The following is a 12,457-nucleotide window of genomic DNA, read 5'->3' as shown; positions in this document are numbered from 1 at the left end:
AGGTTGTGAGTTCGAGCCTCACCTGGAGCATTGTTTTCCTCTTTTCATCCATTTTTGTCAATTGCCAAAGAAAGTCTCTCATGGTTCACCATCGCATCAAAACATGATCATTGGGGAAACGTGCCTAGTTCTTTTGCTTTCATGTCTTCTGGCTTCTGCACCCATGTTTTTCAGATAGTTTGCAGTTTGCAAACAAGAACATTTCTTAGAAATCAAAGTGTAGTAACTGATTTGTTTGGAAAAGAAAAAAAAACTAAGTGCTCAGCTATATCTCGTTCAGCCCCAGTGGCCTAATGGATAAGGCACTGGCCTCCTAAGCCAGGGATTGTGGGTTCGAGTCCCATCTGGGGTGTTTGAGGCTGTTGATTACCAAAGCACACACACATGCTCTATTTTACTTCCAGATTTAAAGTGCTCAACCATCTTCTTCATTTCATAATGGTCCCATATGCTTGTTCAAAAGATCTTGGGAATTCTGATAGCACATTAAACATACAATGACAACTTTAAGTCCCAAGAATCGCCATGCATTTCCACTGCTTTGAAAGGGTCAGTCATTTCCGTTATACAGTCAAATCAAAATACACTCATTTACTATTCATTTATGCCGCAACACAAACACATTCACAGTGAACAACAATCCAGATACAGAAAAGTTTTCAACTGAATGATTAGCAAGCATAGCGACTTTTGATTTAATAAAACACGATGATATTCTTCTGTTAATTGATACACATTTAGAGTTCAAAATTCTTAGTAAACGTATAACACCATGAGAACATTTGGAATTTCAGTTTCAACAAAAAACCTGCTAGCAAAGTAGAGAGTATGACTTCATTTTATTAAAAAAATGGAAATGCATGACTTGAAGTATAATACTATAAGAGCCTCCTAACTTCAAACATTCCCATAGTTTACTGGTTTCGGAAACAGACGCAAAAAAGGCAAGCTTCCAGACACCAAGCAGAGCTCCAGTGGCGCAATCGGTCAGCGCGCGGTACTTATAAAGCAGTAACTGTTGAGCAATGCCAAGGTTGTGAGTTCGAGCCTCACCTGGAGCATTGTTTTCCTCTTTTCATCCATTTTTGTCAATTGCCAAAGAAAGTCTCTCATGGTTCACCATCGCATCAAAACATGATCATTGGGGAAACGTGCCTAGTTCTTTTGCTTTCATGTCTTCTGGCTTCTGCACCCATGTTTTTCAGATAGTTTGCAGTTTGCAAACAAGAACATTTCTTAGAAATCAAAGTGTAGTAACTGATTTGTTTGGAAAAGAAAAAAAAACTAAGTGCTCAGCTATATCTCGTTCAGCCCCAGTGGCCTAATGGATAAGGCACTGGCCTCCTAAGCCAGGGATTGTGGGTTCGAGTCCCATCTGGGGTGTTTGAGGCTGTTGATTACCAAAGCACACACACATGCTCTATTTTACTTCCAGATTTAAAGTGCTCAACCATCTTCTTCATTTCATAATGGTCCCATATGCTTGTTCAAAAGATCTTGGGAATTCTGATAGCACATTAAACATACAATGACAACTTTAAGTCCCAAGAATCGCCATGCATTTCCACTGCTTTGAAAGGGTCAGTCATTTCCGTTATACAGTCAAATCAAAATACACTCATTTACTATTCATTTATGCCGCAACACAAACACATTCACAGTGAACAACAATCCAGATACAGAAAAGTTTTCAACTGAATGATTAGCAAGCATAGCGACTTTTGATTTAATAAAACACGATGATATTCTTCTGTTAATTGGTACACATTTAGAGTTCAAAATTCTTAGTAAACGTATAACACCATGAGAACATTTGGAATTTCAGTTTCAACAAAAAACCTGCTAGCAAAGTAGAGAGTATGACTTCATTTTATAAAAAAAATGGAAATGCATGACTTGAAGTATAATACTATAAGAGCCTCCTAACTTCAAACATTCCCATAGTTTACTGGTTTCGGAAACAGACGCAAAAAAGGCAAGCTTCCAGACACCAAGCAGAGCTCCAGTGGCGCAATCGGTCAGCGCGCGGTACTTATAAAGCAGTAACTGTTGAGCAATGCCGAGGTTGTGAGTTCGAGCCTCACCTGGAGCATTGTTTTCCTCTTTTCATCCATTTTTGTCAATTGCCAAAGAAAGTCTCTCATGGTTCACCATCGCATCAAAACATGATCATTGGGGAAACGTGCCTAGTTCTTTTACTTTCATGTCTTCTGGCTTCTGCACCCATGTTTTTCAGATAGTTTGCAGTTTGCAAACAAGAACATTTCTTAGAAATCAAAGTGTAGTAACTGATTTGTTTGGAAAAGAAAAAAAAACTAAGTGCTCAGCTATATCTCGTTCAGCCCCAGTGGCCTAATGGATAAGGCACTGGCCTCCTAAGCCAGGGATTGTGGGTTCGAGTCCCATCTGGGGTGTTTGAGGCTGTTGATTACCAAAGCACACACACATGCTCTATTTTACTTCCAGATTTAAAGTGCTCAACCATCTTCTTCATTTCTTATTGGTCCCATATGCTTGTTCAAAAGATCTTGGGAATTCTGATAGCACATTAAACATACAATGACAACTTTAAGTCCCAAGAATCGCCATGCATTTCCACTGCTTTGAAAGGGTCAGTCATTTCCGTTATACAGTCAAATCAAAATACACTCATTTACTATTCATTTATGCCGCAACACAAACACATTCACAGTGAACAACAATCCAGATACAGAAAAGTTTTCAACTGAATGATTAGCAAGCATAGCGACTTTTGATTTAATAAAACACGATGATATTCTTCTGTTAATTGGTACACATTTAGAGTTCAAAATTCTTAGTAAACGTATAACACCATGAGAACATTTGGAATTTCAGTTTCAACAAAAAACCTGCTAGCAAAGTAGAGAGTATGACTTCATTTTATAAAAAAAATGGAAATGCATGACTTGAAGTATAATACTATAAGAGCCTCCTAACTTCAAACATTCCCATAGTTTACTGGTTTCGGAAACAGACGCAAAAAAGGCAAGCTTCCAGACACCAAGCAGAGCTCCAGTGGCGCAATCGGTCAGCGCGCGGTACTTATAAAGCAGTAACTGTTGAGCAATGCCGAGGTTGTGAGTTCGAGCCTCACCTGGAGCATTGTTTTCCTCTTTTCATCCATTTTTGTCAATTGCCAAAAAAAGTCTCTCATGGTTCACCATCGCATCAAAACATGATCATTGGGGAAACGTGCCTAGTTCTTTTGCTTTCATGTCTTCTGGCTTCTGCACCCATGTTTTTCAGATAGTTTGCAGTTTGCAAACAAGAACATTTCTTAGAAATCAAAGTGTAGTAACTGATTTGTTTGGAAAAGAAAAAAAAACTAAGTGCTCAGCTATATCTCGTTCAGCCCCAGTGGCCTAATGGATAAGGCACTGGCCTCCTAAGCCAGGGATTGTGGGTTCGAGTCCCATCTGGGGTGTTTGAGGCTGTTGATTACCAAAGCACACACACATGCTCTATTTTACTTCCAGATTTAAAGTGCTCAACCATCTTCTTCATTTCATAATGGTCCCATATGCTTGTTCAAAAGATCTTGGGAATTCTGATAGCACATTAAACATACAATGACAACTTTAAGTCCCAAGAATCGCCATGCATTTCCACTGCTTTGAAAGGGTCAGTCATTTCCGTTATACAGTCAAATCAAAATACACTCATTTACTATTCATTTATGCCGCAACACAAACACATTCACAGTGAACAACAATCCAGATACAGAAAAGTTTTCAACTGAATGATTAGCAAGCATAGCGACTTTTGATTTAATAAAACACGATGATATTCTTCTGTTAATTGGTACACATTTAGAGTTCAAAATTCTTAGTAAACGTATAACACCATGAGAACATTTGGAATTTCAGTTTCAACAAAAAACCTGCTAGCAAAGTAGAGAGTATGACTTCATTTTATAAAAAAAATGGAAATGCATGACTTGAAGTATAATACTATAAGAGCCTCCTAACTTCAAACATTCCCATAGTTTACTGGTTTCGGAAACAGACGCAAAAAAGGCAAGCTTCCAGACACCAAGCAGAGCTCCAGTGGCGCAATCGGTCAGCGCGCGGTACTTATAAAGCAGTAACTGTTGAGCAATGCCGAGGTTGTGAGTTCGAGCCTCACCTGGAGCATTGTTTTCCTCTTTTCATCCATTTTTGTCAATTGCCAAAGAAAGTCTCTCATGGTTCACCATCGCATCAAAACATGATCATTGGGGAAACGTGCCTAGTTCTTTTACTTTCATGTCTTCTGGCTTCTGCACCCATGTTTTTCAGATAGTTTGCAGTTTGCAAACAAGAACATTTCTTAGAAATCAAAGTGTAGTAACTGATTTGTTTGGAAAAGAAAAAAAAACTAAGTGCTCAGCTATATCTCGTTCAGCCCCAGTGGCCTAATGGATAAGGCACTGGCCTCCTAAGCCAGGGATTGTGGGTTCGAGTCCCATCTGGGGTGTTTGAGGCTGTTGATTACCAAAGCACACACACATGCTCTATTTTACTTCCAGATTTAAAGTGCTCAACCATCTTCTTCATTTCTTATTGGTCCCATATGCTTGTTCAAAAGATCTTGGGAATTCTGATAGCACATTAAACATACAATGACAACTTTAAGTCCCAAGAATCGCCATGCATTTCCACTGCTTTGAAAGGGTCAGTCATTTCCGTTATACAGTCAAATCAAAATACACTCATTTACTATTCATTTATGCCGCAACACAAACACATTCACAGTGAACAACAATCCAGATACAGAAAAGTTTTCAACTGAATGATTAGCAAGCATAGCGACTTTTGATTTAATAAAACACGATGATATTCTTCTGTTAATTGGTACACATTTAGAGTTCAAAATTCTTAGTAAACGTATAACACCATGAGAACATTTGGAATTTCAGTTTCAACAAAAAACCTGCTAGCAAAGTAGAGAGTATGACTTCATTTTATAAAAAAAATGGAAATGCATGACTTGAAGTATAATACTATAAGAGCCTCCTAACTTCAAACATTCCCATAGTTTACTGGTTTCGGAAACAGACGCAAAAAAGGCAAGCTTCCAGACACCAAGCAGAGCTCCAGTGGCGCAATCGGTCAGCGTGCGGTACTTATAAAGCAGTAACTGTTGAGCAATGCCGAGGTTGTGAGTTCGAGCCTCACCTGGAGCATTGTTTTCCTCTTTTCATCCATTTTTGTCAATTGCCAAAAAAAGTCTCTCATGGTTCACCATCGCATCAAAACATGATCATTGGGGAAACGTGCCTAGTTCTTTTGCTTTCATGTCTTCTGGCTTCTGCACCCATGTTTTTCAGATAGTTTGCAGTTTGCAAACAAGAACATTTCTTAGAAATCAAAGTGTAGTAACTGATTTGTTTGGAAAAGAAAAAAAAACTAAGTGCTCAGCTATATCTCGTTCAGCCCCAGTGGCCTAATGGATAAGGCACTGGCCTCCTAAGCCAGGGATTGTGGGTTCGAGTCCCATCTGGGGTGTTTGAGGCTGTTGATTACCAAAGCACACACACATGCTCTATTTTACTTCCAGATTTAAAGTGCTCAACCATCTTCTTCATTTCATAATGGTCCCATATGCTTGTTCAAAAGATCTTGGGAATTCTGATAGCACATTAAACATACAATGACAACTTTAAGTCCCAAGAATCGCCATGCATTTCCACTGCTTTGAAAGGGTCAGTCATTTCCGTTATACAGTCAAATCAAAATACACTCATTTACTATTCATTTATGCCGCAACACAAACACATTCACAGTGAACAACAATCCAGATACAGAAAAGTTTTCAACTGAATGATTAGCAAGCATAGCGACTTTTGATTTAATAAAACACGATGATATTCTTCTGTTAATTGGTACACATTTAGAGTTCAAAATTCTTAGTAAACGTATAACACCATGAGAACATTTGGAATTTCAGTTTCAACAAAAAACCTGCTAGCAAAGTAGAGAGTATGACTTCATTTTATAAAAAAAATGGAAATGCATGACTTGAAGTATAATACTATAAGAGCCTCCTAACTTCAAACATTCCCATAGTTTACTGGTTTCGGAAACAGACGCAAAAAAGGCAAGCTTCGAGTCACCAAGCAGAGCTCCAGTGGCGCAATCGGTCAGCGCGCGGTACTTATAAAGCAGTAACTGTTGAGCAATGCCGAGGTTGTGAGTTCGAGCCTCACCTGGAGCATTGTTTTCCTCTTTTCATCCATTTTTGTCAATTGCCAAAGAAAGTCTCTCATGGTTCACCATCGCATCAAAACATGATCATTGGGGAAACGTGCCTAGTTCTTTTGCTTTCATGTCTTCTGGCTTCTGCACCCATGTTTTTCAGATAGTTTGCAGTTTGCAAACAAGAACATTTCTTAGAAATCAAAGTGTAGTAACTGATTTGTTTGGAAAAGAAAAAAAAACTAAGTGCTCAGCTATATCTCGTTCAGCCCCAGTGGCCTAATGGATAAGGCACTGGCCTCCTAAGCCAGGGATTGTGGGTTCGAGTCCCATCTGGGGTGTTTGAGGCTGTTGATTACCAAAGCACACACACATGCTCTATTTTACTTCCAGATTTAAAGTGCTCAACCATCTTCTTCATTTCATAATGGTCCCATATGCTTGTTCAAAAGATCTTGGGAATTCTGATAGCACATTAAACATACAATGACAACTTTAAGTCCCAAGAATCGCCATGCATTTCCACTGCTTTGAAAGGGTCAGTCATTTCCGTTATACAGTCAAATCAAAATACACTCATTTACTATTCATTTATGCCGCAACACAAACACATTCACAGTGAACAACAATCCAGATACAGAAAAGTTTTCAACTGAATGATTAGCAAGCATAGCGACTTTTGATTTAATAAAACACGATGATATTCTTCTGTTAATTGGTACACATTTAGAGTTCAAAATTCTTAGTAAACGTATAACACCATGAGAACATTTGGAATTTCAGTTTCAACAAAAAACCTGCTAGCAAAGTAGAGAGTATGACTTCATTTTATAAAAAAAATGGAAATGCATGACTTGAAGTATAATACTATAAGAGCCTCCTAACTTCAAACATTCCCATAGTTTACTGGTTTCGGAAACAGACGCAAAAAAGGCAAGCTTCCAGACACCAAGCAGAGCTCCAGTGGCGCAATCGGTCAGCGCGCGGTACTTATAAAGCAGTAACTGTTGAGCAATGCCGAGGTTGTGAGTTCGAGCCTCACCTGGAGCATTGTTTTCCTCTTTTCATCCATTTTTGTCAATTGCCAAAGAAAGTCTCTCATGGTTCACCATCGCATCAAAACATGATCATTGGGGAAACGTGCCTAGTTCTTTTGCTTTCATGTCTTCTGGCTTCTGCACCAATGTTTTTCAGATAGTTTGCAGTTTGCAAACAAGAACATTTCTTAGAAATCAAAGTGTAGTAACTGATTTGTTTGGAAAAGAAAAAAAAACTAAGTGCTCAGCTATATCTCGTTCAGCCCCAGTGGCCTAATGGATAAGGCACTGGCCTCCTAAGCCAGGGATTGTGGGTTCGAGTCCCATCTGGGGTGTTTGAGGCTGTTGATTACCAAAGCACACACACATGCTCTATTTTACTTCCAGATTTAAAGTGCTCAACCATCTTCTTCATTTCATAATGGTCCCATATGCTTGTTCAAAAGATCTTGGGAATTCTGATAGCACATTAAACATACAATGACAACTTTAAGTCCCAAGAATCGCCATGCATTTCCACTGCTTTGAAAGGGTCAGTCATTTCCGTTATACAGTCAAATCAAAATACACTCATTTACTATTCATTTATGCCGCAACACAAACACATTCACAGTGAACAACAATCCAGATACAGAAAAGTTTTCAACTGAATGATTAGCAAGCATAGCGACTTTTGATTTAATAAAACACGATGATATTCTTCTGTTAATTGGTACACATTTAGAGTTCAACGTATAACACCATGAGAACATTTGGAATTTCAGTTTCAACAAAAAACCTGCTAGCAAAGTAGAGAGTATGACTTCATTTTATTAAAAAAATGGAAATGCATGACTTGAAGTATAATACTATAAGAGCCTCCTAACTTCAAACATTCCCATAGTTTACTGGTTTCGGAAACAGACGCAAAAAAGGCAAGCTTCGAGACACCAAGCAGAGCTCCAGTGGCGCAATCGGTCAGCGCGCGGTACTTATAAAGCAGTAACTGTTGAGCAATGCCGAGGTTGTGAGTTCGAGCCTCACCTGGAGCATTGTTTTCCTCTTTTCATCCATTTTTGTCAATTGCCAAAGAAAGTCTCTCATGGTTCACCATCGCATCAAAACATGATCATTGGGGAAACGTGCCTAGTTCTTTTGCTTTCATGTCTTCTGGCTTCTGCACCCATGTTTTTCAGATAGTTTGCAGTTTGCAAACAAGAACATTTCTTAGAAATCAAAGTGTAGTAACTGATTTGTTTGGAAAAGAAAAAAAAACTAAGTGCTCAGCTATATCTCGTTCAGCCCCAGTGGCCTAATGGATAAGGCACTGGCCTCCTAAGCCAGGGATTGTGGGTTCGAGTCCCATCTGGGGTGTTTGAGGCTGTTGATTACCAAAGCACACACACATGCTCTATTTTACTTCCAGATTTAAAGTGCTCAACCATCTTCTTCATTTCATAATGGTCCCATATGCTTGTTCAAAAGATCTTGGGAATTCTGATAGCACATTAAACATACAATGACAACTTTAAGTCCCAAGAATCGCCATGCATTTCCACTGCTTTGAAAGGGTCAGTCATTTCCGTTATACAGTCAAATCAAAATACACTCATTTACTATTCATTTATGTCGCAACACAAACACATTCACAGTGAACAACAATCCAGATACAGAAAAGTTTTCAACTGAATGATTAGCAAGCATAGCGACTTTTGATTTAATAAAACACGATGATATTCTTCTGTTAATTGGTACACATTTAGAGTTCAAAATTCTTAGTAAACGTATAACACCATGAGAACATTTGGAATTTCAGTTTCAACAAAAAACCTGCTAGCAAAGTAGAGAGTATGACTTCATTTTATAAAAAAAATTGAAATGCATGACTTGAAGTATAATACTATAAGAGCCTCCTAACTTCAAACATTCCCATAGTGTACTGGTTTCGGAAACAGACGCAAAAAATGCAAGCTTCCAGACACCAAGCAGAGCTCCAGTGGCGCAATCGGTCAGCGCGCGGTACTTATAAAGCAGTAACTGTTGAGCAATGCCGAGGTTGTGAGTTCGAGCCTCACCTGGAGCATTGTTTTCCTCTTTTCATCCATTTTTGTCAATTGCCAAAGAAAGTCTCTCATGGTTCACCATCGCATCAAAACATGATCATTGGGGAAACGTGCCTAGTTCTTTTGCTTTCATGTCTTCTGGCTTCTGCACCCATGTTTTTCAGATAGTTTGCAGTTTGCAAACAAGAACATTTCTTAGAAATCAAAGTGTAGTAACTGATTTGTTTGGAAAAGAAAAAAAAACTAAGTGCTCAGCTATATCTCGTTCAGCCCCAGTGGCCTAATGGATAAGGCACTGGCCTCCTAAGCCAGGGATTGTGGGTTCGAGTCCCATCTGGGGTGTTTGAGGCTGTTGATTACCAAAGCACACACACATGCTCTATTTTACTTCCAGATTTAAAGTGCTCAACCATCTTCTTCATTTCTTAATGGTCCCATATGCTTGTTCAAAAGATCTTGGGAATTCTGATAGCACATTAAACATACAATGACAACTTTAAGTCCCAAGAATCGCCATGCATTTCCACTGCTTTGAAAGGGTCAGTCATTTTCGTTATACAGTCAAATCAAAATACACTCATTTACTATTCATTTATGCCGCAACACAAACACATTCACAGTGAACAACAATCCAGATACAGAAAAGTTTTCAACTGAATGATTAGCAAGCATAGCGACTTTTGATTTAATAAAACACGATGATATTCTTCTGTTAATTGGTACACATTTAGAGTTCAAAATTCTTAGTAAACGTATAACACCATGAGAACATTTGGAATTTCAGTTTCAACAAAAAACCTGCTAGCAAAGTAGAGAGTATGACTTCATTTTATAAAAAAAATGGAAATGCATGACTTGAAGTATAATACTATAAGAGCCTCCTAACTTCAAACATTCCCATAGTTTACTGGTTTCGGAAACAGACGCAAAAAAGGCAAGTTTCCAGACACCAAGCAGAGCTCCAGTGGCGCAATCGGTCAGCGCGCGGTACTTATAAAGCAGTAACTGTTGAGCAATGCCGAGGTTGTGAGTTCGAGCCTCACCTGGAGCATTGTTTTCCTCTTTTCATCCATTTTTGTCAATTGCCAAAGAAAGTCTCTCATGGTTCACCATCGCATCAAAACATGATCATTGGGGAAACGTGCCTAGTTCTTTTGCTTTCATGTCTTCTGGCTTCTGCACCCATGTTTTTCAGATAGTTTGCAGTTTGCAAACAAGAACATTTCTTAGAAATCAAAGTGTAGTAACTGATTTGTTTGGAAAAGAAAAAAAAACTAAGTGCTCAGCTATATCTCGTTCAGCCCCAGTGGCCTAATGGATAAGGCACTGGCCTCCTAAGCCAGGGATTGTGGGTTCGAGTCCCATCTGGGGTGTTTGAGGCTGTTGATTACGAAAGCACACACACATGCTCTATTTTACTTCCAGATTTAAAGTGCTCAACCATCTTCTTCATTTCATAATGGTCCCATATGCTTGTTCAAAAGATCTTGGGAATTCTGATAGCACATTAAACATACAATGACAACTTTAAGTCCCAAGAATCGCCATGCATTTCCACTGCTTTGAAAGGGTCAGTCATTTCCGTTATACAGTCAAATCAAAATACACTCATTTACTATTCATTTATGCCGCAACACAAACACATTCACAGTGAACAACAATCCAGATACAGAAAAGTTTTCAACTGAATGATTAGCAAGCATAGCGACTTTTGATTTAATAAAACACGATGATATTCTTCTGTTAATTGGTACACATTTAGAGTTCAAAATTCTTAGTAAACGTATAACACCATGAGAACATTTGGAATTTCAGTTTCAACAAAAAACCTGCTAGCAAAGTAGAGAGTATGACTTCATTTTATAAAAAAAATGGAAATGCATGACTTGAAGTATAATACTATAAGAGCCTCCTAACTTCAAACATTCCCATAGTTTACTGGTTTCGGAAACAGACGCAAAAAAGGCAAGCTTCCAGACACCAAGCAGAGCTCCAGTGGCGCAATCGGTCAGCGCGCGGTACTTATAAAGCAGTAACTGTTGAGCAATGCCGAGGTTGTGAGTTCGAGCCTCACCTGGAGCATTGTTTTCCTCTTTTCATCCATTTTTGTCAATTGCCAAAAAAAGTCTCTCATGGTTCACCATCGCATCAAAACATGATCATTGGGGAAACGTGCCTAGTTCTTTTGCTTTCATGTCTTCTGGCTTCTGCACCCATGTTTTTCAGATAGTTTGCAGTTTGCAAACAAGAACATTTCTTAGAAATCAAAGTGTAGTAACTGATTTGTTTGGAAAAGAAAAAAAAACTAAGTGCTCAGCTATATCTCGTTCAGCCCCAGTGGCCTAATGGATAAGGCACTGGCCTCCTAAGCCAGGGATTGTGGGTTCGAGTCCCATCTGGGGTGTTTGAGGCTGTTGATTACCAAAGCACACACACATGCTCTATTTTACTTCCAGATTTAAAGTGCTCAACCATCTTCTTCATTTCATAATGGTCCCATATGCTTGTTCAAAAGATCTTGGGAATTCTGATAGCACATTAAACATACAATGACAACTTTAAGTCCCAAGAATCGCCATGCATTTCCACTGCTTTGAAAGGGTCAGTCATTTCCGTTATACAGTCAAATCAAAATACACTCATTTACTATTCATTTATGCTGCAACACAAACACATTCACAGTGAACAACAATCCAGATACAGAAAAGTTTTCAACTGAATGATTAGCAAGCATAGCGACTTTTGATTTAATAAAACACGATGATATTCTTCTGTTAATTGGTACACATTTAGAGTTCAAAATTCTTAGTAAACGTATAACACCATGAGAACATTTGGAATTTCAGTTTCAACAAAAAACCTGCTAGCAAAGTAGAGAGTATGACTTCATTTTATTAAAAAAATGGAAATGCATGACTTGAAGTATAATACTATAAGAGCCTCCTAACTTCAAACATTCCCATAGTTTACTGGTTTCGGAAACAGACGCAAAAAAGGCAAGCTTCGAGACACCAAGCAGAGCTCCAGTGGCGCAATCGGTCAGCGCGCGGTACTTATAAAGCAGTAACTGTTGAGCAATGCCGAGGTTGTGAGTTCGAGCCTCACCTGGAGCATTGTTTTCCTCTTTTCATCCATTTTTGTCAATTGCCAAAGAAAGTCTCTCATGGTTCACCATCGCATC

The 12,457-nt window shown here is 38.7% G+C and overlaps 24 non-coding genes across 24 annotated transcripts in view; all 24 read left to right on the top strand.

Annotated features, from left to right (window-relative positions):
• TRNAI-UAU (transfer RNA isoleucine (anticodon UAU)) overlaps positions 1–30 on the top strand; it is a 93-nt gene extending 63 nt beyond the window's left edge. Inside the window, exon 2 of the tRNA in view lies at positions 1–30. This exon is cut by the window's left edge and continues 6 nt beyond it. This is a non-coding gene — a tRNA (tRNA-Ile).
• A 249-nt stretch (positions 31–279) lies between these two features.
• On the top strand, positions 280–352 carry TRNAR-CCU (transfer RNA arginine (anticodon CCU)). Its single transcript has one exon. It is a non-coding gene; the product is annotated as a tRNA-Arg (tRNA).
• Positions 353–1,310: 958 nt separating this feature from the next.
• On the top strand, positions 1,311–1,383 carry TRNAR-CCU (transfer RNA arginine (anticodon CCU)). Its single transcript has one exon. It is a non-coding gene; the product is annotated as a tRNA-Arg (tRNA).
• Positions 1,384–1,999: 616 nt separating this feature from the next.
• On the top strand, positions 2,000–2,092 carry TRNAI-UAU (transfer RNA isoleucine (anticodon UAU)). The gene is given in 2 exon segments: positions 2,000–2,037; positions 2,057–2,092. It is a non-coding gene; the product is annotated as a tRNA-Ile (tRNA).
• Positions 2,093–2,341: 249 nt separating this feature from the next.
• On the top strand, positions 2,342–2,414 carry TRNAR-CCU (transfer RNA arginine (anticodon CCU)). The gene has a single exon. It is a non-coding gene; the product is annotated as a tRNA-Arg (tRNA).
• Positions 2,415–3,030: 616 nt separating this feature from the next.
• On the top strand, positions 3,031–3,123 carry TRNAI-UAU (transfer RNA isoleucine (anticodon UAU)). Its single transcript is given in 2 exon segments — positions 3,031–3,068; positions 3,088–3,123. It is a non-coding gene; the product is annotated as a tRNA-Ile (tRNA).
• Positions 3,124–3,372: 249 nt separating this feature from the next.
• Positions 3,373–3,445, top strand: TRNAR-CCU (transfer RNA arginine (anticodon CCU)). The gene has a single exon. It is a non-coding gene; the product is annotated as a tRNA-Arg (tRNA).
• Positions 3,446–4,061: 616 nt separating this feature from the next.
• Positions 4,062–4,154, top strand: TRNAI-UAU (transfer RNA isoleucine (anticodon UAU)). The gene is given in 2 exon segments: positions 4,062–4,099; positions 4,119–4,154. It is a non-coding gene; the product is annotated as a tRNA-Ile (tRNA).
• Positions 4,155–4,403: 249 nt separating this feature from the next.
• On the top strand, positions 4,404–4,476 carry TRNAR-CCU (transfer RNA arginine (anticodon CCU)). Its single transcript has one exon. It is a non-coding gene; the product is annotated as a tRNA-Arg (tRNA).
• A 616-nt stretch (positions 4,477–5,092) lies between these two features.
• TRNAI-UAU (transfer RNA isoleucine (anticodon UAU)) lies at positions 5,093–5,185 on the top strand. Its single transcript is given in 2 exon segments — positions 5,093–5,130; positions 5,150–5,185. It is a non-coding gene; the product is annotated as a tRNA-Ile (tRNA).
• Positions 5,186–5,434: 249 nt separating this feature from the next.
• TRNAR-CCU (transfer RNA arginine (anticodon CCU)) lies at positions 5,435–5,507 on the top strand. Its single transcript has one exon. It is a non-coding gene; the product is annotated as a tRNA-Arg (tRNA).
• Positions 5,508–6,123: 616 nt separating this feature from the next.
• Positions 6,124–6,216, top strand: TRNAI-UAU (transfer RNA isoleucine (anticodon UAU)). The gene is given in 2 exon segments: positions 6,124–6,161; positions 6,181–6,216. It is a non-coding gene; the product is annotated as a tRNA-Ile (tRNA).
• Positions 6,217–6,465: 249 nt separating this feature from the next.
• TRNAR-CCU (transfer RNA arginine (anticodon CCU)) lies at positions 6,466–6,538 on the top strand. Its single transcript has one exon. It is a non-coding gene; the product is annotated as a tRNA-Arg (tRNA).
• A 616-nt stretch (positions 6,539–7,154) lies between these two features.
• Positions 7,155–7,247, top strand: TRNAI-UAU (transfer RNA isoleucine (anticodon UAU)). The gene is given in 2 exon segments: positions 7,155–7,192; positions 7,212–7,247. It is a non-coding gene; the product is annotated as a tRNA-Ile (tRNA).
• A 249-nt stretch (positions 7,248–7,496) lies between these two features.
• On the top strand, positions 7,497–7,569 carry TRNAR-CCU (transfer RNA arginine (anticodon CCU)). The gene has a single exon. It is a non-coding gene; the product is annotated as a tRNA-Arg (tRNA).
• Positions 7,570–8,172: 603 nt separating this feature from the next.
• TRNAI-UAU (transfer RNA isoleucine (anticodon UAU)) lies at positions 8,173–8,265 on the top strand. The gene is given in 2 exon segments: positions 8,173–8,210; positions 8,230–8,265. It is a non-coding gene; the product is annotated as a tRNA-Ile (tRNA).
• Positions 8,266–8,514: 249 nt separating this feature from the next.
• TRNAR-CCU (transfer RNA arginine (anticodon CCU)) lies at positions 8,515–8,587 on the top strand. The gene has a single exon. It is a non-coding gene; the product is annotated as a tRNA-Arg (tRNA).
• Positions 8,588–9,203: 616 nt separating this feature from the next.
• TRNAI-UAU (transfer RNA isoleucine (anticodon UAU)) lies at positions 9,204–9,296 on the top strand. The gene is given in 2 exon segments: positions 9,204–9,241; positions 9,261–9,296. It is a non-coding gene; the product is annotated as a tRNA-Ile (tRNA).
• A 249-nt stretch (positions 9,297–9,545) lies between these two features.
• TRNAR-CCU (transfer RNA arginine (anticodon CCU)) lies at positions 9,546–9,618 on the top strand. The gene has a single exon. It is a non-coding gene; the product is annotated as a tRNA-Arg (tRNA).
• A 616-nt stretch (positions 9,619–10,234) lies between these two features.
• On the top strand, positions 10,235–10,327 carry TRNAI-UAU (transfer RNA isoleucine (anticodon UAU)). Its single transcript is given in 2 exon segments — positions 10,235–10,272; positions 10,292–10,327. It is a non-coding gene; the product is annotated as a tRNA-Ile (tRNA).
• Positions 10,328–10,576: 249 nt separating this feature from the next.
• Positions 10,577–10,649, top strand: TRNAR-CCU (transfer RNA arginine (anticodon CCU)). The gene has a single exon. It is a non-coding gene; the product is annotated as a tRNA-Arg (tRNA).
• A 616-nt stretch (positions 10,650–11,265) lies between these two features.
• TRNAI-UAU (transfer RNA isoleucine (anticodon UAU)) lies at positions 11,266–11,358 on the top strand. Its single transcript is given in 2 exon segments — positions 11,266–11,303; positions 11,323–11,358. It is a non-coding gene; the product is annotated as a tRNA-Ile (tRNA).
• Positions 11,359–11,607: 249 nt separating this feature from the next.
• TRNAR-CCU (transfer RNA arginine (anticodon CCU)) lies at positions 11,608–11,680 on the top strand. Its single transcript has one exon. It is a non-coding gene; the product is annotated as a tRNA-Arg (tRNA).
• Positions 11,681–12,296: 616 nt separating this feature from the next.
• On the top strand, positions 12,297–12,389 carry TRNAI-UAU (transfer RNA isoleucine (anticodon UAU)). The gene is given in 2 exon segments: positions 12,297–12,334; positions 12,354–12,389. It is a non-coding gene; the product is annotated as a tRNA-Ile (tRNA).
• The last annotated feature ends 68 nt before the right edge of the window (positions 12,390–12,457 follow it).

Source organism: Engystomops pustulosus, chromosome 4, assembly GCF_040894005.1.
Source record: "Engystomops pustulosus chromosome 4, aEngPut4.maternal, whole genome shotgun sequence".
Classification (NCBI taxonomy): domain Eukaryota; kingdom Metazoa; phylum Chordata; class Amphibia; order Anura; family Leptodactylidae; genus Engystomops; species Engystomops pustulosus.
This window is presented reverse-complemented; position numbering and strand designations above follow the sequence as displayed.